This window comes from Rhyacophila brunnea, unplaced genomic scaffold (genome assembly GCF_057557595.1).
Source record: "Rhyacophila brunnea isolate RB1 unplaced genomic scaffold, BYU_Rbru_1.0 scaffold_56, whole genome shotgun sequence".
NCBI lineage: Eukaryota > Metazoa > Arthropoda > Insecta > Trichoptera > Rhyacophilidae > Rhyacophila > Rhyacophila brunnea.
Genome location: NW_028233235.1, coordinates 120627 through 145495, shown reverse-complemented (window position 1 = coordinate 145495; position 24869 = coordinate 120627).

The window sequence follows — 24869 nt, the reverse complement described above, 5'->3', positions numbered from 1 at the left end:
TAAACCGAAAAACTATGGCGAGATTTGAGCAATTAAATTGGTATTTAGAATTTTAAATTATATTAGATCATTAATAAGAAACAATTGACCTTTCCTCATTTTTATGCTGTTTATCTGCACTACAATGAATTTACTAAGTAATTCTATAGTTAATTATTATTTTTTGACAAATGTTTACAAAATGATACAAATTATCAGAAAATACTTGATTTCAGTTTTAATTTTAGTCGATAAAAAATATCCAAAGTATTTTTAAAATGAACTAAATATGTTTAGCATATATTAATAAACCACATTTACTATATAAAATATATTTAACACATATGATATGACAGTAAAAACCTTAATATTATATAATAAATCATTTTACCAGTCTTTTAATACAGAATCAATCCACCGATTGCTCGAAAAATCAACAGTATACATTTTTATTGAAAATAGAGGCCGGTTTAGTATATTATTTTCTATTTATAGAAATATTCGAGATTATATATGCTAAATTTAGATTTCTAATTTGTATAATATGGTTTAATTTGTGCTTGAACCATAAAAATTATCAAGAAATTATCATAGGATTCGAATTTAATTCATAAGTAAATCCTAAAATGCAGGTTTGCGCTATTTAAATAAAAATAATGTACGTAGTGACTTTTTTATCTCCGATTCTGTTTTTTTTATTCCAATGTGGTTGTGGCATGAAAAGAAACAAAAACACAAACCTAAATAAAACACCCGATAAATTTTATTTTTCTAAGGTAAGTACATTTGAATTTTTGGTAATATAATTAGTAATTTCCCGATGATAATAATTGAGGCTGTATGAATTTTGTTATTAATAAGCATCGATAGCAAAAAAAACATACGTCATTATTTCAGATATCAACATTGCTTTCAAAATGAAAACAAAATTCATTAAAAATTTAAATATAATCAACAAGAATGACTATTCACTTTATGTTTAGTTAAATAGAAGCGCTAAATGAATTTGAATTCATGGACTATATATTTTTCAGAATGATATTCCGCTAGATTAAAAAACAAGTGAAGCCTGTAAAGCAATTTTTAAATCGTTACTTTCCAATTGTTGCAAATTTAACCCTACATACTTAATTTACTCATTTGGTAGAGACAAATTAGCCATTCACATAATTTTACAAATATAAAATCTTTTGATGCTAGCAAACTACAAAAAAAATTAATATGAATTTATTTACATTTATGACTTATATCAACAGAATAATCACAACCAAATTCAAAGAAGGATCCGATATGGAAATTTCAAATTATGAGGATCATTTCCTTTCTCAATATAATCAGAATACAACATCGGACATATCAAATGGAAATTTATATTGCGACTCATTGAATGATATGTTTCAAAATAATGTCATGACGGATCATTTAATCGATGCTGAATTAGGAATGGATGTTGACTCTTTTCAAGATATATTCAAAACCGTAAATTGCCCAACCTTTCATGCTACCAATGTTATGGAAAGTTGTTTAGAGGCGGGAATCGGAGATCCCGTGGCCGATTTAAATCTAAATGAAATAATACAGCAAACCAATACTGACCAAGAACATTCATATGAGATGGGTGAATCAGTTCTAGATATTAGCCACATGTATAGAAAGCCTTCAAATACAATAAATTTATACGATGAAATAGAAGATGCTTTTTATTTGGAAGACCCAAGCAGAATCAATCTTGAAGCACATCCGGTAAATGATATATGCACACCTTTAGGTGACCAATTGGAGCCAAAAGACACGATACTTAAAGCTATGCGTGAAGCTTTAATCAATACCGATAGACCTAACACAGAAGACCCAGATTATTTTTCTAATATTGCGAAAACATGCGAAGATAATTTACCGAAAAATAAAAAACAAATTAAACCTGTGATACCGACGTTTAAAGTTAAAAAGACAATTAAAAAACGAATTAAACCAGTGATATCGACTGATAAAGTTAAGAAATCAATCAAAAAAGATAATTTAATGAATGATAGAAATTATGTGAAGACGTTTCTCAGTACATGCCCAAAAGTCTATAAATATATTCCGATTAGTTTAAAAAAGACAACAAAAACATCAACTTGTTCCATAAATACCTTGTGTACAAATGATAATGGCGATGTTAAGACAAATAAAATCCATAATAATCAATCCTATTCCTCAATAGACAATGCAGAAGAACAAGTTTCCGCAGAGAAACCGAAGCATAATCCTTCGAAAGATGATATCTGTTTAAAAGAAGCTTCGAAAAAATCTAATTGTGTTAGAAACATTGGAAACAATGGAATCGTGGAATATGACCTAATTGATATCGATAAGTTCTTTATGATACAAAGAATTATTTTCTGTAGAAGCACTAAAGATAAAAGTGAAGTTGAAAATTGCATGCGTAAATATTTAGAAGAATTCAATTCCCTTCACGGCTTTAAGAATAAGTCTAAAGAGATTTTTATTGAGGAATGTCTATGTACTTTAGATATCTATAGACAAAATGTTGAAGAATTTATTAATAAAGTATCGAAAGAGCTCGAAAATGAAGAGACACGGATACTTCTGTTTTTTGGGAGTAAAAGAATCAATGAAATATTGAGCTGTTTAGATTCCCTTAAAAAAAATAGCTTTATACTTAATGTTTTACCAGAATTTCATCTGTTAGATGATATATTTAAAAATAATTTGACTAATACAGCACCTCCAAATTTTGTAACACTTGAATATTATCTTATTACTGAAATTTTCATGTCATTCTGTCAAAACATATGCACTGAGGATTTTAATTTGAAGCTGGAAACAAAGAACAAGATTTTAATCAATGAATTTTTTATATTAAAATATAGTCTGCGTTGTTTCTTCCTAAATTCAACGCAAATAATTTGGGATAGTCAATTTTTTAAAGTATACAAAGCAATAAACACCAAGGAATATTGTAAAAACATGTTATTATTAACGAAAACAAAGCATTGGCTCTGTGAAAATGCTAAAAATAATGTGGAATTCAAAAAAATAATGACTAATAACCACCATAGTGCTCTAATTCGACTTATTTTTTTTGTCGAAAAATCGAATATGATGCTCCCGAAACAAAGAATATATTTACCCAAAAGACCATGTACGGAATGTCAACAAATATCTGTGGGGGAATGTCAATTAGAAACCACTAAATTTTTAATAGCCAGTATTCCTTTTCATAATTTTTATCAAATTAATAATTTGAGGGCAATACACTTTCATAGTCATCTAAAATATTATAGGATTCCATTTATACGCTTTGTGAAATGTATTTTGGAATTTTTCAAAACAATTTCTTCCATTCCTAAATATTCAAGCATAAAACTAAAATATATGGACCATTTGGTTGAGAAAATACAAGATTTCTTGCGTGACTTCGATGCTAACTATCATAGAATGTCAAAAAATGTTCAGTACAAAAAGTATAATAGTATGAACACACATAATATTTTGAAAAAATTGACGGGAATCGATATTTTAGATGAGAGTATCTCAGTTTTAAAAATATTAGGTATATACGATATATTTTAAATAAATTATAACAGATTATAACATATAAACTTGTTTTAATTCATTCAGATTGGTCAATTCACCCTTCTTCGAGAAGAGTTGTACTTTTTAAAATTAACGTCCAAACAGATAAATAAGAAATTAAAATATGTTTGCAGTCATATAAAATTTAATTATTCGAATATTTTATAATGAATAACAAAATATAATGTATATTCGATAAATTTACTTTTAATCATAAATACAGCTCTTGGTAATGAATTGAGATATATATAATATAACTTAATATTTTATGTATATTGTGTATGCTTAGTACTCTAGCTGCTATCTTGATCATAAGCGAATCTAAAAATACATGGAATGCCGATAAAATGGATATTACCCCATATAAAAGACATTTTTAATCTATTTTTTTATTATAAACTATGCAAAAATTTACTTTACATGTACAAAATAATCCGATGCACTGAAGACACTGATGCATGCAAACGGGATTGCTCAAATGTAGAAATCGAGCATTTTTATAAAATACGGTTAGTAAAAGAAAAATAAATTTGAAACAATTTTTTTTTAAATTCTGTAAACGAGAGATTTTATTTATTTTTTTAACAAATTTAAATTTAAAAGGTTTTTTTTTCGTTCACATTCATATACACATAAAGTACGGTTTTAGCTCTCAATATATGCATTACAATCAAACTGATATTATATGTTATTTTTTTAATCAACAATGTTGACTTTAATTTCTGATGCTAAAAAACTATTAGTATGTATAAGATAAATATCCGACTTAAATCTTCTTCTGGTTTTATTTATGTGGTTGGGTTTACTATATATATTAAATATAAGGACGTAGATAAAAGAAGGACTACATAAATGAGAAGTTTCAATTAAAGCCACTGTTGATTTAAAATGATTTTCAATTTCTACGACAATTTATTGATATTCAAATATAAAGATTACTGTTATAATATCGACAAAATTTGTATTTCTCTTTAAAAAAAAATTAAATATGATCAATTTAGAAATCTAATTCAAAAACCTGATTTAAAAAAATAAATGCCCATAAAAAAGAGAAATGTTCAATGTAGTTATATTTAAGAACCAGGTTAAATATAAAATGAAACCAATTTAGATACATTAACTAGTTGAATTTAAAATTGTTTAAAAGACTTGAACTATATTTTTTTGGTCGAGGGAATGAGAAAAAACTCACAATATTTTAGGTGAAAAAATGTTGCAGTTATTAAGCTTTATCATGTAATCTGAAGTAAAGATGGTTTTTGGATATCCTTGTATACTATTAAAAGCTTGAAAAATAATTAAATTATAAACATAATAAATATGGTCACTGTGAATAGTTCATATTTGTATCTCGATTTAAACAAGTACATGAGGAACAGTAATTTGAAATTATAGATATAATGATCAATTTGTATCTAGATTACTGTGTTAAATAAACCTCCATTTAAACTTCTTGATATTTTTTTTTGCTTTTTTATCCGATAGAAAAAATAAAAATATTGATTTGATCACAATTTATTTATAAGATCCGGATAAATGGCTTCATGTGTATATTAGTACACATATACGCATTCTTATGGTATTCAAACACAAAGAAATAGATCTAGTATTTTACAAAAATTATTAAAATAGGGTATAAAAGCTTTTACAGACAATAATAATAAAGATTAACAATTTCAGGGCATTCATTTTTAATTAGTGAAATTATAATTTTTGTGAATATCTGTAATTTTATTTATTTCTTATCATTTTAATATTTAGAAAATTACAAATTTTTAGAAATTATAAAGATTAAATATCTTGTGGTGAAAATTACTTTCAGCACTTACATTTGAATCTTTCAAAACCATTGTCATTTTTATATATATTCTAAACATATTTATTTTTCAGCATGTTCAATCATTTTAATTTATGCTTTTAAAATAGGAAAAATTATAAATGAATATGAATTCTATATTCAAATACAGACCATATTTTTCACGTTTAAAAGTGGGATTTCTACACTATTGAACATAAACTATCCAGAAATGAATAAATTTAATCAGATATTGTTAAACATATACTAAAAATCATGTGATTTTATATATTGAGAGATAATATTATATGTATAAATAACAATTTTTTCGGTTTTAAAATTAATAAACGAAACATTTGTCAAGAGTATTATTTTGTGATCCTACGATGTTTGTAAATATATCAAAAAATTAAAAAAAAATCATATATTAGATATAAAATAAATCCACTATAGATATATTTAAAGGGTAAAACCCCATATTTCAAGTATATTTATTGAATATAATTAGAAATTTACATATTTTTTTTTCAATAACGCAACAACAATAATATGTTTTATATGATAAGATGTCGAAAATAATTGTAATTAAAAATAACATAATTTATATTTCCTAAAATATCCAATAGATATCCCTATATTTTAATTTCAGATAAATATTCTATTTCACTATAAATTAAGACCATAAATAAAAAATAATTATTTCAATCATATGGATATAATTAAAAAAAAATTACCTTGATTTGCGTTATTAAATTTTATTTTACATTAAAACATTTATAAAGATTCAATAACCATTTTTTTTTCTTGGCAATAAAAAAATACATTTTTCCGCCGCATATTACTCGACGTTCAAAATTTTCGGAACCTTATATACAAGGGCTAAAAGTTTTAAAATTAGCTACCCATTGATTTTCGTCAAAATAATTGGTTTCCGTTTCTGGCTTTTTACATGAGAGTCATAAGAAAAAATTTAAATTTGTTCGCTTAAAGTTCAAAAATTATTATATTAAAAAATACATAATTTTTCTTATTTTCGCACATCTGCCCTTTATAATTTTTATAACATGGAAAAATTTAGTTTCTTATTAATAATTTTAGATGTTATTTAAGAGTTATATTCAGAAATTTGGAAAGGTTTTTAGCGTATTATATCATGTAAAACGTATTACAGCTACTGGAAGCATCCTCATCATATCGATATGGCTTTGATTACTTGCGTTCGAGAATCGAGTCAAGGTTTTTCTAAAGAAGAGAGTTTTTTGTACCGTTATTAGGCCTAAAGAGGTTGCTGTGTATCTTACAGCTAGATAGCAATAATTACTAGTCAGGTAATTTATCATTGATTGTGTGTTAGAAGGATTCAAAACTTCAACATTATAATTGAATATTTTGGATCTAATATATGCATGACTCTCTGAGAATGCTGACTTTTATGATTAGAATCTTACTTCTAACTTTTCTGTATTTTGAAGAATTTTTTTTTGGGCTTGATTAGTGCTCAAAAATTACATTTTATTGAAAAAAATGATAATATTACGATGAAAAATATTTCAAGTCAATGTAATAGTTTTTTTGGAATTTGATATGTTTATAGTGTTGATTAATAAAAATTAGTTGCAAATTCTTAACTCATGGATTTAATTACCATGTTTTATTCTATTTGTTTGATATTCAACAATATAATTTATGTACGATTCAAGAAAAGAGGAGAGGTATCAAAGAAGATATAAGAGAAACGGGTATACTTTGGTCATAAATATAATGTGTACACATGATATCCAACAAAAATACCCAAATCTCCGTAAATAAAAATAATATATTAAATTCAAGTCTACAGTATATAAAGCCAAAAACAATGCTAAGTGAAATAAATCTACAAATTTTAAATTAAAACAAAAAGTTCTCTGTAATGAATATAAATGAAAACATGAATTGAATTTGTATACTATATCACATTGATAAAGTTCTATTATTCATAAATACACATAAAAAATTTGCTGAAATGAATCGATTTTTAATATATAAACTAAAAGGTGAAATAGAAGCATAAGAGTCAAGCAATTTAAAATTTACAGTCGTATTATAAATAAAAAATATAATATGTTTGATAATTTTTATATTGTTTTAATATTTTTAAATTCAATATCTAAGAAGAATTAAAACTTTTTGTGTGGTCAAAAATAAAACACCTTTCGACTAATTCGGCTATAATTTAAAAATTTAAAATTATGGAATACATCCAAATATTTTAATACAATTTTACAAAATAATATATGCTGTAGATTCGAAAATATTTTATGGGAATATCGTGTGCTGAGCCATTTATTTTTAGAAATTGATAATGAAAGAACAGATAAGAAGTGGTTTTATCAATATTTAATAAAATTACATAAGTAATTGTATTTGCATGAAAAATAGATAAATATAAGTACATATTGTGTTTACAGAAATTATAAAAAGAATATAATTTGCGAAATATTTATATGAGTAAAACCAAAAAACGCACTCTTTTATATTCATAAAACACAAACATATTCATTTGTTATCTATTCACATTTATATCCAAAAAACCATATTCTAGTATCTTTATAAATATTCCATTGATCAGATCCCATAGAAATGCAACAAAATGTGTACAAAGAAGAAGTAGAAAACTTAATGAACGAATCAATTGGATTAAAAAAAGAATCGAATAAAATTTGCCAGAAAGAGATGAATTCAATTTATTTAAAAGGCTGTGTTGAAAGAAATGAAGCGATGTCAATTAATAAAGCGAATAAGCACATAGAAATATTTTCAGATAATAATTCAGATGAAAGCTTTAAAAGAAATATAAAGATTATTGATCAAATACATCCTGATGGTGGATATATTTTAGTAATAAGTGCAATCAAAGATTAGCTAAATTAAAACAATAAGGCAAAGTCTCAAATCATAATGAATATTTTAGCATTTTTTATATTAAAATGAAAATAAATCAAATTTAGAAATCTTTACTTTTTTATATTAGTTTAGTGCTGGTTTTAGTTTCAGACATTATTTTATAGAATTTACTAACCAGTGTTAATAATGATATTTTAAAGCCATGATATTGATATATTATTTTTTTCATGTATTTTTTTATGCCTTTATTAATATTTATTTCAAAATACCGCAAGTCTTAACTTAAACATTTGTGAAATCTAACTGAACATGAAATATACTTACAGTTAATATTATTAAGGAGTTTTGATCAATAAATCTTGAAAGAATAAGAACATCGAGGAATAATGTAAAAATAATAATGAATAGAAAAATATCAGACAAATACACCCTTTAGAGCAATCTAAAGTTTTTCTTGAACAAATTTCTATGACTGAAGATCAAGTTGACCATTATAATTTTTTTAAATTTTTAAAGAAAAAGAAGAATAAGTATAAGTATAAGCATATAAGCCATATTTCTTGTTTAATACCCTAGAAACATTATAAAAAAATACGATTAAATAAAGTGTTAAACATAATAATGTGTTGTAAAAATAACAAAAATAAGCCTTAAATTATATTTTTTTTGTTAGAAACAGATAAATAAAATACGATGCCCTCTGTACATATAAAAATATATAAAACAAACATATTTATCATTTAGAAAAGACCAAGTACAACTTTCTCAATGCAAGTATTCACTATTAATGAACAATAATTCAATTATTATACTTAAAAAAAGTTGTCGCTTGACATAAACGTATAAATTATTTACAATAAACCTATAATTTATAAAAAAAATAAAGCCTAAAGAACAAAAATAAACAAAATAAGAAAAAAAATATCAAAATATATGATTTTTTTTACAAATCTAGCTTAATTATGTATCTAATTTGAATCTTATCACAGTGAAAATAAGACATAAAAAAACTAAATAATATTCTTGCAAATCATAACAATAAGATCGAGTTTTAATTTTATGTAACATGAATATAAGATCCCATAGTCTTAATATTGTCATAAATAGCATTTTAAGTTTAGATTGCATTTTAAGTTTAGAAAATAAGCTATATTAAATGCATATTTTTGTTTCGATTTAATGCGTCTTACATTTGAGAAACATACACATTTAAATTAATAAATTTGTACTTAAACACGCTTAGAATGCTTTGACTATTAAAAAAAGAAAACATTTGTTTCTACATTCCTTTTAACTAAATATAATCGTACATTTAATTTAAAAACGTAAAACAATTTTAAACCTAATTCGAAAGTTTTTTTTTTGATAATTTGACAGAATTTTATGCTATCCAGATACTTTTTTTTTGCTTGAAATGCCTTTACAGATAATATGGGTGGTTGAATCTAGTAATAAAGAAGCTGGTTATATGTATTAAAGGTTTTTTATATCGTAGGAATATAATTTTTGATTCAATTTAATTCTTCTTTATTGAATCAAAAAAAATATAAGTTCTATACTCGACGTTATTACGCTTAAAAGATCTAATATGGCGAGAATTTTATGGTAGACAAAATCTTCATGATTAAAATCGAAATATTACATTTAAATATATTTTATAATTTTTAAATCACTTGCTTTATACCTTTTTTAAAAAAGTGTCATAATTGGTACATGTAATTATAACCAGAGATAGTTAGTCTCGAATATAGCAGCAAATAATTATGTATAATTCAGATGCATTGCTTAATATGAAAGGGAAAACTTGTTCGCTTATAATATACAAAGATTGAAAAAAAGGTATTTTAATGATAAAAAATTAACGAAACAATAAAATAGCATTTTAACAACGAAATTATAAATCAAGTAAGATGTAAAAATACCTATATTACTTATGTGGGGCTCAAGAATATAAAAAATGTTGTAAGTTTGCCAATATTTAATGAATATAACTTTTAATTGTCATTTGCTTGCTTTTTTTTTGGCGAATTTTTATTTAATATCTTAAACTGTGCAATAACAAATTTATTGTGAGCCAAACATGCAGAAATTTTGTGCTTTCAACAATTATCTCTGTATTTTTGTAATCTATAAAATTTATATGGTCGTAAGAACTGTTTAATTTATATTAATTTGATTTAAAAGTGAAATTATTTACATTAATAATCTAACACCCAAAAATATAAAATAAAAGGTTTTTTGCATGAAATATAATACAGTAATAAATCAACCGCATAAAAAACAATAATAAACGTTACAAAGTTTATAAAATTTTATAGATTAACCCTGATAAATATAGTATTGTCATAATTTTACCGCAAAATATTTTGCAGCATGAGTCCGCCCTATTATCACAATTTTAAACTAGCTTTTTAATGCATGTGAAGTAAATTAATAATCTATGTTAATAATTAATGGTAATTTTTTTTACAAAACAAAACAAATTTGAAATTTTATATTTTATAGCAACAAATTTATCAGGATTGCTATAGAAAAAGTGGTAACCAATATATTTTTACATTTCTGATCACGAATTAAAATTTTAAATATAGAAAGTTGCAATAATTTAACCAATTTGATAGTCAAAAAACAGTATTTGACTTGAAATGTTTAAAAATTATGCTTTGAAATTATTTCTTAAAAAGATAAAAATGGATCAAATATATTAACGACTGTGTATCAGTATTATAAAAATTATTGATTTTTGGCTCGACTACTTTTGATGAAGTAAAACCAGCTGACTGTCAAAATCAGTCATATATTAAAATATATGTTATGAAATTTAGTATGGCGCGATTTTTATATTATGATTAAAATAAATAATATAATAGTTCTGGAATTCAATATAAGAAAAATATTTAAGAATATTTATTTATTAGAATTCATGCAGAATATCTATGAAGTCATCATTTTCATACAGTTATATTAAGCAAGAAATTTCATTTATAAAGAAGACCTTTATTTTTGCGGGCGATTAAAAATATACCTAGATATGACACAGAAGTTGACAAAAACAGAAAAAGAGCTACACATAAAAAATATATTCCATGAAGATCTTTGTTCGTTGCTTTATATAGATATCCTTTAAATTTACATTAAAACTGTTTCGAAGATGTAAAATATAATAGAAAAATGAATCTAATCCAAAAAAAAGCAAATTCATAATTTGTGCTCATCATTTTTGAAACCTAGATTCTTTTGATTATTCGATTAGATCAGATACATAAAGAAATCAACGTATACATATACATTGAATAATTTGCCAGTTTATTGCTCGATTTTTTTCTCTAACATATTATACTAATTTTCAACATATTCTTTTAGATAAAAATTTATGTAATATATATACAGGGTACATAAAAATACCATTTTTAGTTTTTGTCCAGAAATTTATTTAATTTCTATAAAAAACTAGAAAAAAACAAACAAAATAACACGCTATATGGCTTTATATATTAATCACTACTCAACAAGCCTATTTTTGTCATTTAATGGTATATCATACTTCGCTCATTAAATTACAGAAATTTCGTTCAGCCTGTCTAACTAGGACATCTTTTCATCAACAAAATATTTTCTTTATTTTTCAATAGAATTTTGACGATCTCCGTTTTTCTCTATTTAAATTAAAAATATTCGGTCGTGATCACCATCAAATCATATTTTTAAATCTTGTAAATGAAAAAATCATTCGTCGTTTTTTAAGTTAAAAACAAAAATGGCATGGCAAAATTACGTTTTTTATGGCATTCTTCTATATAAGACATAATTTTTCAGATAGAAAAACAGACATTTTTTCAAAATGCATTCCGATATATAATTTTTTTAGCTTATATACTTCTCTAAATATTTTGATCGCATAAAATAAGAAAATTTTTTTTTATCAAAGATTTGTATAAAATATAAATTTAGTAAAGTTTACATTTATTATTTTTTTCTTTTTCAAAAATTGTTTGTGATAATTTTGATTGGCTTTTTGAAATCATCTATGGGCCATAGAACTTATGAGCGTAAGACATCGATTTTCAATATACCTATTACGATGTCCTTCAACTATTTTTACATTGATTGATAACAGTTAAAGTGCATAAAGAAAAATGGAATCCATGCTAATGGCTTACTATCGAACTTTAATCCGATAACATAAAATAAATGTGATTAGAATAATCCTATACATAAATCCTCAGTATAAACACGTATTCTTCATGCAGAACCATAGCAGAAAACTAAAATTTATATCGTTTGAGAGAAGAATAGAGTTGAAGTAAATAAATCCGTGAGATAGGCATAGATGCTCCGAGGGGTTTTATTTTGCAGAATCAGCAAATTTTGTCTTAGTAAATGAAATTGATCATGCAAAGAAACACAGCCTAAAAACATTTTTTTTTATAAAAGCCTTTTTTCTAAGGATAGTCTTCAACAAAAAATTTATTTTCAAGCACAAATATGCTCTTATTCTAATGATAGAATAAAAATTTCTGCTTATAATTTTATCTGTTTCACGGACAAAATTGTCCTTTAAAAATACAACTATAAGAATTCTCTGATTATAAGATAAAATACTGGTTTCCTGTCGTCAAAAAGTAATGAAGGTTAAAATATACAATAAAAGTTGGAAAAATAGATATTTAAAATGTTTAGATACTATTCGCTGCTATTGATACAAGAATTTAGAGCATTTAAGATGTTTATTTACTAAGTTTTGGCGAATTTTTATCTCTTTTTACAATTTTATACTTTATTTACATTTTATTGCGTGATCGTGTATAACACCAGACCCATTTATACCTTATTTAAGTTTAATAACATAAATTTATTTTATATTGTAAGAAAAAACGTGAAATATCACAGAGAATTCTTATTTTTTGTGCAGACTAGCAAAAATGAAGAAGTACTACTTAGTTTAAGTGATTGATAATGTTTTTTATGAATAAGCGCAAAAGATACTACAATTACAATGCTGATCTTATATATACAAATAATAATGCAAAAGTATTTTTTTTAACTTTATAAAAAGCTTATACAATAATTTTTTATTCATGATACAATTAATCCTTTTTTGTGAGTAATTCAGTTATAAATTCTTAAAGTATATATAATTCAAGGATTCTAAATATAATTACCATTTTATGCATGTTAATACCTTTTTACGATTTAATATTATATTCATCTAATTTAAAGGATTATATTTTATTAATGTACTTTATATTATTTTTATTTGTATTTTCTTTAGCTAACTTGTTATATATATTGCAAAAAAGGTGTGCAATTTGATTCCTAAGAAATAAAATGTAAAGCCCCTTCATCATTCTGTGCACACCGAACATTTATTTTTTTAAAAAAGACCAGAATCATTTTAAAAACATGAAGGAAAAACAAGTTGTGTTATCTCTGAAAGCATTAAAATAATAGATTCTTCTTTGAAAAATTTCAATTTAAGGGAATGGTAATACAATTTAATAAATTACGGGTTTGATTGTTGTTGAAAATTCAGGATATGGAAAAGCACCCAAACGATATTATGTCACAAAACCGAAATATGAAATAAACTTGATATGTCTACTAAAATAAGCCCTAAGCGTCAAATACAGGTGAACCGAAAAATGACTGGGAAATCCATGGATTTAAAATCTATATAAAACTATCAACCATGAATTTGATTTTTTATATTTCTTACAGAGAATAACCGGTTTTTGTATCTTCCACCTATTCTTTTTCTATTGAACATGCAACTACGTATTTTTGTCAAAAATTCTATGATTAGAGAATAATAAATATATGACAAATAAGGCATATTAAAAGCTATAAGTTTCGGCATATTATCAATATTCAATGTTAAAGAAAGTTTGATATGCAAATGAATGAAAGAATTTCATCTAAATATTTACTGAAGGTGTATTATATAAACCAAAAAAATAAAAGGTACTTTGAATAGATTATAGGTCATAGTTCTATTAATTAGTAAATTATTGTTCAAGTTTGAATCCATAAATTATTTATAATAAATAATGTCTTCTTTTTAATGATATATATTACAAATTGGAATTTTTATCAATTGTACTAGCTATCCAAAAAAATAAAGAAATCCAGCTATTAAATTAGTCCATAATATACTCTAAATTTCTATAAATATATATATCTAGTTTTAAATCAGCTAATCTTTAAATAAAAGGGAAATCAACGCTAGAATAAAAAGTTTCGTACTATTTATAATTACAGTCGCAATGTTTTCACCCTTAACATTAATCGAGAATTTTTTATGTCTGACATTTCTAAAATCAAACCATGCCTATTGCGTCATAGGTTTTATCTTAATGTTTCTCAATACATTTAAATATTCCATTGTTTAATCAGAAATACAACCATGATTATTTCAAGAAAAAATCAACAAATACATATGAAGAATTTTATTTAAATGTTTTTCGCGTTTTATTGTAAAAATTTAATTACTGTGATCTTAAAAAATTTTTTAAAATGGTGTCCCTTAAAGACTTTAATATCATAAAGTTGGTGAAGGAACAGTGAGATTATTATAATTTAAAATCATTACGTAGAGAATATGAAAATATTGTGCTGATTCTATGTATTCACAATAGCATAAAAATTATCTAATATTTTTTTATTTCTCAAGATAATCTATATAAATAACAAAAAATGCCAAAAATATGATTGGGGGCTATTAGTAGTTTATTAAACGATCCATATATTTCGTGAGTTGATTAGATTATGTATATGAGATGTATAAAAAAAATATAATAAAGAAAATTTGACGCATTTTTATATATTTTAATAAGGTTTAAAACAAACCACATTATTTTCTCATGTTATCCGTTAAATTTACTTTCCTATGCCTATTTAGAAATAAAAAGGTTTTCTGAGTTTTTAAAACAGTATATAAAATCATCGATCTAATATTTTCGGAAGTTTAAGATCTTTCATTGTCAGAATTTAGATTTTTCGGCAAATCTTATGATTCTGGAAAAATATTTCTAAATTCCGTTAGGGGAAAAACAGGAACATACTTTTAGACTATTGAAGAATAAAACAATGAAAAAGATTCAATGTATTGAAAACATACAAAAAAGTTTATTTTTAACCGGCTCATAAAAAAAACCCGCTATACAAAAATGACTCCAAATATAATTTAGTGTATTTTTTGATTTCAAATCTGTAATCGTTTATGAAGTATCAATGATGTAGGTATACACAGTTAAAAAAATGTGAATTCTCAATTTTGAGTATGTAATCTTTTTGTTACGTTAGCACTGAAATCACTGATTCTTATGTTTAGACTATCTCGAACTCTGCATTGATAATAAATGATTCTAATTGTTCAGAAAAATATTTTTCTTGGCAAAACAAATATTAGAAACATCATTAAATTCAAATTTTATCAATATTGATGTTCTTAAAAAATATATTTTCTTTAACTGCCATGTAAACAAAACACAACACAATATAATATAATATTAAATTAAGGTTATTTTGTATCTATTTGTGACAGTGGGAATAAAAAAAATTACGAAAAAGCAATTTGCATGTCAGACTTATTCTGCTAAATTTTAATTGTAATGATATATAAGAATGAAAAAACCGATCAGATAAAATATTATTATTAGTAAACGAATATAATTATATATTAAAAATAACCTTATTAAGGAGTTAAAAATTCCGGACGAACTAGAATCATATATGCAAGCTCTCACACTTCACAAGACACTTAAAATTATCTTATTTGAGAGAATAAGTGCAGTTGATAAAGATAGATCATGGGAAGGTGTCAAAAGATGTATCAAGAAGATGTGCAATATTCCTAATGGGCTGACCACGTCTAAATAGACATAATTAATAAAAAGAAACTTAACACAGAAGAAAAATATTATATATTGTTAAAAATTTAACAGTTTCCATAAGTAAAAAAATACCTGGATAGCACAAATTTCCGTCGAATTATCAAAAAAACACATTTTGGATATTTCTACTATAATTTTGTTTAATACAAGATATTAAATCACTAGAAACGAGTTAATCGCGTCTAACATATTGTGTATTCTATTAAAAAATTGAAGTGATGCATTTTATGATAGTTTAACATAAAAAGGGATGCTTTTTAATTTCAAGTTTTAAGATAAAGATCATTAAATAAGCGAACATAAATTTAACTAAGAATTTATAGTTTTTCAAATACACCTTCTATAAATTTTATGGTTAAATATTGATCAAATCTATCAAAAATAGCCATTGTTGAAATAAGTAAGCATTTAATTTTATCAATTTTATTGTTTTTAAATGGAAAAAATATTATCTACAAAAGAAATTTCATTTTCATATAAAATTTTCTTTATCACAAGTTTTTTTTCTTTAAATATAGAATTTGATAAGTATGCATAATGTTTAGAGGGTGTTTTTATATTTTTTTTATGCTAAATATGAATAGTTTTTTATATATTACAGCAATTATCAACACAAAGATTTTTATTCGCATTTTTGGATCAATACCGTTCAAGTTACTATATTTCTAGTTTTTTCCTATATATTAGCTTTATAGAAAAAATGGATTCTGTGAAATCAATCATTAGAAAATTTTATAAGGATATAAATGAAGAGAGGGCAATACTTTCATATATTTTAACCGCGTTATCAATAATTTTTTAGAATATGCCGACGCTTTGTTTTAATAAATTCGTGTTTTGGTTTATCAAATTTTATGTTCATGAAGATTTCAGCAAATCTAGTGGAAATCTGAAACCTGTAAAATTTTTATGCGAATTTATGAACAGAATATTACAAAAATCCAAGCACTAACACCTATCATTTTATAAACTATAAAATAATAAAATTCAAAGATGGTTCTCATTCTTTTCGCAGTAATTGCGTCGTAGGAAGGATTGTAAAATCAAATCGACAAAACTGTGATTTAACACCGAACTATTATTGTTCAATAAACACAATACTTTTATTTCAAACTTTAAATACCTAAAGCTTCTGTAATTTATTATGGTAACAAATTAAAAAATTATAATTAGATTCAAACAAATAATGTTTTTTTAAAAAAATGAACAGTTTAGTTATATGACATTGAGACAGTTTATGATATTTTAAAAGTTTGTACGATGAATACATTAAATAATAATATATTCCAGCTTGAAATTTCTATGGGAAAGGCGCGACAATAGGTTTAGTTTCGTCATTTTATATATTTTAAATCTTGTTATTTTTGAGTAAATATAGAGATCTGTGCATAGAATGTGCAGCACACACGGATATGAAAACTCATTTATAACTGCAATTATTTTGGTTTAAAATCATTTATTTAAATATTTTCATAGTGGTTAAAATTCGAATGTTATATGTATTTTAGCATTTATTTAATGATTTCAATGAACTATTGAGATACTCAAAGAAATATAAATTGATATATATTTTCTGTAATTTTTGGGGTATTATTTTGAAAAAAAAATCATTTAAATTTATAAATCAATATGTAAATCCAAAATCCGATATACAGTAATAATAGCAAAAAGTAATTTTTAATATTTTATTTGGTTATCATATTTTAGTTTTTATGGTAATTATAAATAAAATACATTTTAGTAAAAAAAATGACGTATATAAATAACTTCACACAATTTTTGATATTAGATGGACGATATTTTTGCGATATAATGTTTTTTTTTATGTAAAAATTATGAACGTAAAAAAAGTAAATTAGAGTGTGGTTTTATCCATAAACAAAGCACAAAATACCTAAGTAAATAATTTTTAAAAATAAAGGACATAATATTATAGGGAATATATGTTTATCTGTTATATTAGTATACACATAAACAATAAAATGATCCAATTAGATTACCGTCAAAAGAACAAAACATTTATATTTGATGTGATTGCAAAATATTGATATATCCATGCAAAACTACTGGCAAATGAACCATATCACATCTAAAATTGCAGAGTACGATTAGCTCTATAAATTCCAAGTTGGGATGAAGGACTACGTAATGACATAATTCTTATATTACGGAGCAGGGAATGCCAACTGAAGCAGAAGCATATATACAGACATTAGGATTTAACAATCACTTGAACTAAAAAGCGAGGAAATAAAAATGTCACCAAAATATTTTAAATATGACGAGGTTGAAAGAAGCATCAGTCAAATATGTTTTAAAGATCATTCTTGGGTTTTGCTTGTATAGATTAAACGCACTTTAGATTTGCTATATGTATGTTTTAAGTCTAAAAAATGTAACACGAAGATTAATTCTGCCAAAATTCGCGTTTTTTAGACAATTTAACGCCTGAATAAATTATACAGGAAATCTCCTAAGTTCTTGAGTATTTGTGGCTAAAAAACGTAAAACACACCCAAAATTGTATTTTTAAAATGAAAATGGGATGTATAGCTATTTTCTGTGATTAAGAACACCAACTTTAGTTTGAATATTTATCTTGAATTAATTTAAAGTTCTGAGTAAAATAATAAGTTTAAAAGACAAACCATTTTAACGGAAATGATTTCATAAGCAGAGACAACAGAGGAAAAATATAATGTATGCATAATTTTGAAAAAGTGCGATTAAAATATTCGTATGATTTTTTAGACAATTCTTTTTAAGTTCAAAAAAAGGCGCTTGGATGGGAATTATAATTTACAAATAGAATTAATATTTAAAATTTTGATGGCATATATTTTTGAAACTCTTACGTAGTGTTTGTTAATCTGTGGAATAGAATAATATACCCCGTATGTACTATTCTCAAAACTGTTCTAATATTTTATTTTTAATAGACGAAAGTGTTGATCTTGTTAATAATAGAATGTATTGGTAAATATTCATTTATAAAAATATATTGTGTAATATTTTTAATAAATGAATGTGTATATTTTCTTAATAATAGAATGTATTGGTAAATATTTGATTATAAAAATGTATTGTGTGAAATTTTCCAAAGATGAATGTGTATATTTTCTTAATAATAGAATTTATCGGTAAATATTTGATTATATACATGTCCTATGCAATATTTTTAAAGATTAATGTGTATATTTTCATAATAATAGAGTGTAATGATAAATATCTTTTTATAAAAATGTATTATGTAATTTTTTAAACAAATGTAAAACAAGAATAATACCATATGTGATGATTTGGGATGGGGTGGTCACAAAATATCATAAAAAATATGTTAAGGAGTTAAAAATCCCGGACGAAGTAGAAGCATACATGCAAGCTCTCACACTCCGCAAGACACTTGAACTCATCTCATTTGAGAGAAGAAGAGCAGTTGATGAAGATATATCAGAGGAAGGTGTCAAAAGATGCATCAAGGAGTTGTGCAATATTCCCAACACGCTGAACACGTCTAAATAGATAAAATCGATAAAAAGAAATTAACCCAGAAATAAATAAAATAGTAATATTTTTAAAGATGAATGTGTATATTTTCTTGACAATAGAGTGTATTGATTAATATCTTTTTATAAAAATGTATTGTGTAAAATTTTTCAAGATGAATGTGTATATTTTCATAATAATAAAGTGTATTGGTAAATATTTGATTATATACATGTCTTATGCAATATTTTTAAACAAAGAATGTGTATATTTTTTTAATAATAGAATATATTGTGTATATTTTTAATAATAGAATATATTGTGTATATTTTCATAATAATAGAATGTATTGGTAAATATTTGATTATATACATGTCTTATACAATATATTAAGCCTCTTAACCTTTAATAAGATATACATTGTTTTATATGAATATTATATACCATGAATTTATTAGCGTCACTGGCAACACACATATATTTAGTATTATACATGCATATTTTTAAACACTACGTTTAGTCTATTTTGACCACCGATATATATCATAGAATTCAATAAAAATATTTATGTTGTTTAAAGTTTCCTACTAATCATTTATTATGGGAACACATCTCTTTATTTTCTTTGTTATTACAATAAAACATTAGCCATAAATAAACACATAAGTATAATTTGGATACTTCTATGATATTTTATTTTTGATTTAATTTACTCGATCATACAAAAAAATCATATTAATGCAGTAAGTTATGACAATTTTCATTAAAGATTCATATACACCACTTTTTATTTGAAACTTTTTATCTAAATATTTTTTTCTAAAATTTTACATACATTATAACACATTAAATTGATTTTTTATTTTCATTGCCTATCTTACATGCAAATTTTCGGCTTTTTTTTAGATTATAGATATAGAGTCAAAATTTAGACTTGCGACACATAAATCACACAATAATCTTTTATACAAGAATAGATTAAGCTAAATTAAAATTAAGTTTTGACTACTTATTAAATTTATAAATAGACAATGATAGTTATCTTATTGAGAGGCACAGCACAGTTTTGTTAAAACCTTTATGTAAGTTTTTTTGACATATCCAAAGTAAGTAATAAAATTTGATTGTGAATTTAAATTGTAGTGGTAGACCAATGTTTTATTTGAAAAAAAAGAATGTTAATAGATATCGGAATATTTATTTTAGTATGGCATATTTGGTTTATTTCCACTATTTTTTTATAGAAGTTGGAAACATTAAATCACGGTTACTTATTATTTTTTATAATTCGATGATATAAATATTTTTTAAGCATATTTCTGGCAAGTTTTTTTATTAATTTATAATATTAATAAAAATATATGAATTTAATAATATTAGTAAAAAATATATGAATTATAATACAAGTGTAATTTTTCTTTAATTATTTTAAGAAAAGTAATTTTAGAAATAACGTGTATCCAAGATGTATGTAGATTGTGTGTAGGTGAAAAGGACTTGATAATGTATCAAACTTGATTATAAATATGAAACAGGGGGAAAGTAAGCAAGACTTTTTAGCTTTTTTTGACGTATTAAAAGAAAATTGAATAGATTTCTTATGATATAAAATTAGAAAATATGCCAGTGATTTTTTCAAGTTACTCTTGATCATAATAAGAGATGTAAAAGGGCTATAAAAGAATATGTTCTAAAAAAATTAAAGAATATTATAAGTTTTTATGGGTGAAAAATAATGTCTATATTAATGATTAATAGGCATTAAATCAAAGAAGCATATAGTTAACCGATCATAATCTATTATAAAAGTAGTTAAAATTAAAGAAAAACACGAAATTCAAGATTTGGGTTTATGGTAAACAGATCATAATTTATAATAAAGGTAGTTAAAACTAAAGAAAAACACAAGAATTAAAGATTTTAAGCCCATAGTAAACTGATCACAATCTATTATAAAGGTGGTTAAAATTAATAAAAAAAACACAAAATATTAAAATTCGTTTTATAGTAAAGGGCAATTTATTATTGAGAATGATTATTACACCATCAAAAATATTAAATTAAAGATTACCAAAAAACTCAAGATTTGGGTTTACAGAAAGATATTTGATTTTCCAATCACAAAAATTTATGCATCATCCAAAGACATTCCCCATTCCATTTCTTATTATTATTGACGAATCGTGAAATATGATCTTTTTTATGTCTTTAAAACATAATGTGATTATAGTAAAACACACAAGAGATTCAAATTTGCATAAAACATGATTATATAATTAATCCAGTAATTGCAAATTTTGGTATTTCAATAATATAAATAACCAAGTATGATGCAGGCTGCTTTATTTTATGTATTAAATATCTCTTAAGATTTTTAATTAAATCATGTTTTTTATAAGGAAAAGTCTAACACCAGTCGATTCTTTAAATTTTGATATTTTAATTATTTTGTAAAATCAGATGGTAGAAATACAATTTAGGGCCTATTTTTATTTTTTAACATTGATGAGCATGTGCCTTAGCAACAATTAATTAGTGAAAATTTTGTGGATTTCAGTTTAATATAAAAAATTAATAATGATTTTCCTGTATAATTTAATATTAATTTATTATATTAAAATGTATGGGATTTATTTTTATATTTTTCTTTTTTACGTAATATATATTATATGCTCTTTTACTACCAGCATTGATGGTGAATTAAATGATACAATAGACTTTATATAATTTGTCTCGACGGCTGATATTAAGACTATAGCTATAATATAATATTAATGGTGTTGATTTTTATCATAGTGATGTTTATTTATTAAATGTATACTAAAATCCATCTAATAATAGCACTACATTATCATGTATATAACTTCTCTGTATTAAGTGTGAATTTAAGTCATTAGAAATATATTCACATTATCATATTATTATAGCTCTTTTGTATTGAATGCAAATTAAAATACTATTACATGATATTATTATAGCTTCATTGTATTGAAATTCATTAGAAATATATTCTCATTATCATATTATTATAACTTCTTTGTTTGAATGTATATTAAAATACTATCACATTATCATATTTTTATAGCTCTTTTGTATTGAATGCAAATTAAAATACTATTACATGATATTTTTATAGCTTCATTGTATTGAAAGCAAATTAAAATTTATTAGAAATATATATTCACATTATCATATTATTATAGCTCTTTTGCATTAAATGTATATTATATTCGTTTTATCTTCTATTTACGACCATAATTTCATTTACATATAATGAAAGATGTCATAATTGCACTAATACATTATTATATTTGATTTATTGATCATTCTATCTTTTTCCAGATTTTTCAAGAACATATTTTTTTCCGGAAAAATCCGAAACTCTATAAATAAGCGAAAATCCCGATATCGATACGAATGACAACAACAACCAAACCAAATAATACAACAGCAGTTACACCAACTACCGAGAATGAAACATGCAAATACGATGCTGAAATAACATCATTGATGAGCACGATAATCAATTCATTATATTCCGACAAGTCACTTGGGTTCCGAGAGCTAGTATCGAATTCATCCGATGCCTGTGACAAATTCCAGCTTTCATACAATGAAATTGCAGAGACTCTTGGTGGAGATTTTAAGCAGACTATGATCAAGCCTAGTGATTTAAGAATTACCATATCGACAGGAGATAAGCCCAATGCCTGGATATGTATTGAAGATAATGGAATCGGAATGACCAAAAATGAGCTTAAGGAGTTTCTTGGAAAGATATCTTCTTCTGGTACTAAGAAATTTAAAGAGGCATTAGCAGAGAATAAGTTTAAACAAGAAAGTGATATGAAGAAAATGATAGGACAATTCGGGCTTGGATTTTATTCATCTTTTTTGTTGGCTGATAGGGTTCAAGTTGTGACCAAATCAGTTTATGACAATAGTACTTATATGTTTGAGAGTAAGTCACTTGGAGAGTATACAGTTTCGATGGTTTCTGAGGAAAGTGAGGGACTTGTTTCACCGATAAAGGGTCATGGTACAAGAGTAATCATGCATGTTCGTGAGGGAGATGAGAAGTATAGGGATGTGAATAAGATTGAAGAAATTGTTAAACAATACTCTATGTTTATTCCATATCCAATTTATCTTATTAAGAATGAAGAAAGAGAGTTTGATGAAGAAGTAAACAATGAAAACACGCCTCTTGAAGACAATAAGGTTACAGAAGTTGCCGATACAGAAAATTTGAAAAATGATGATAATAAGGTAACTGAGGTAGCAGATGCCGCAGAAGATATTAATAAGGCTGCTGATAATGAACCAGTTGTTACTGATAATGAACCAGTTGCTGCCGATAATGAACCAGTTGCTGCTGATGATGAGCCAGTTGTTACTGAAGTGGATGGAGCAGCAAAGAAAAAAATAAAAAGAATGGTCGAGGTACCAACATTAATCAACAAGGAAAAGCCATTATGGATGGTAAAGCCTAAAGAAGTAACCAAAGATCAATATACATCTTTCTATAAAACTATAAGCACTGACTGGGATGATTATCTCTCAGTAAAACATTGTACCCTTGAAGGTTATATAAACCTGACCCTACTTCTTTTTATCCCCAAAAGAAACAAGCAATCATTTTTTGAAAAGAAAGACAAGGAAAACAGCAATGTAAAATTATATGTAAGCAACGTATTTGTGACGAGCCAATTTACTAATGATGTTCTTCCTGAATGGGCTAGTTTTATTTATGGTGTAGTAGCTAGTGATGATATTCCAATGAATGTAAGCAGAGAAATCTGTCAAGGTACCAATACTATGAAAATGGTTAAAAATAATCTTGTGAAGAAAGTCGTAGAAATGATCGAAAGACTTGATGACGAATCTATGCAAACCTTTATGAAAGAATTCGGATCGAATTTGAAAATAGGTGTTAGAGAAAGTAAAGGAGCAATGCAAGAAAGATTAGCCAAGATTTTAAAATATACAACATCTAAAAGTGTTGATAAAGCAATAAGCTTTGACGAATATATTGAGAAAAAACCAAAAGACTCAAAGAAAGAAATACTCGTACTTACAGGTTTAAGTAAAGAAGAAGTGATAAATAGCCCTTTCCTTTCACTTTACCCCGAAGATGAAATCATGTTTATGTATGAACCTGTTGATGAACTTATGCTCCAAGGCTTTAATAAATATAAAGAGCACGATATTAAAAGAATAACTTCAATAACTCATACGGAAGATAAAGGTAA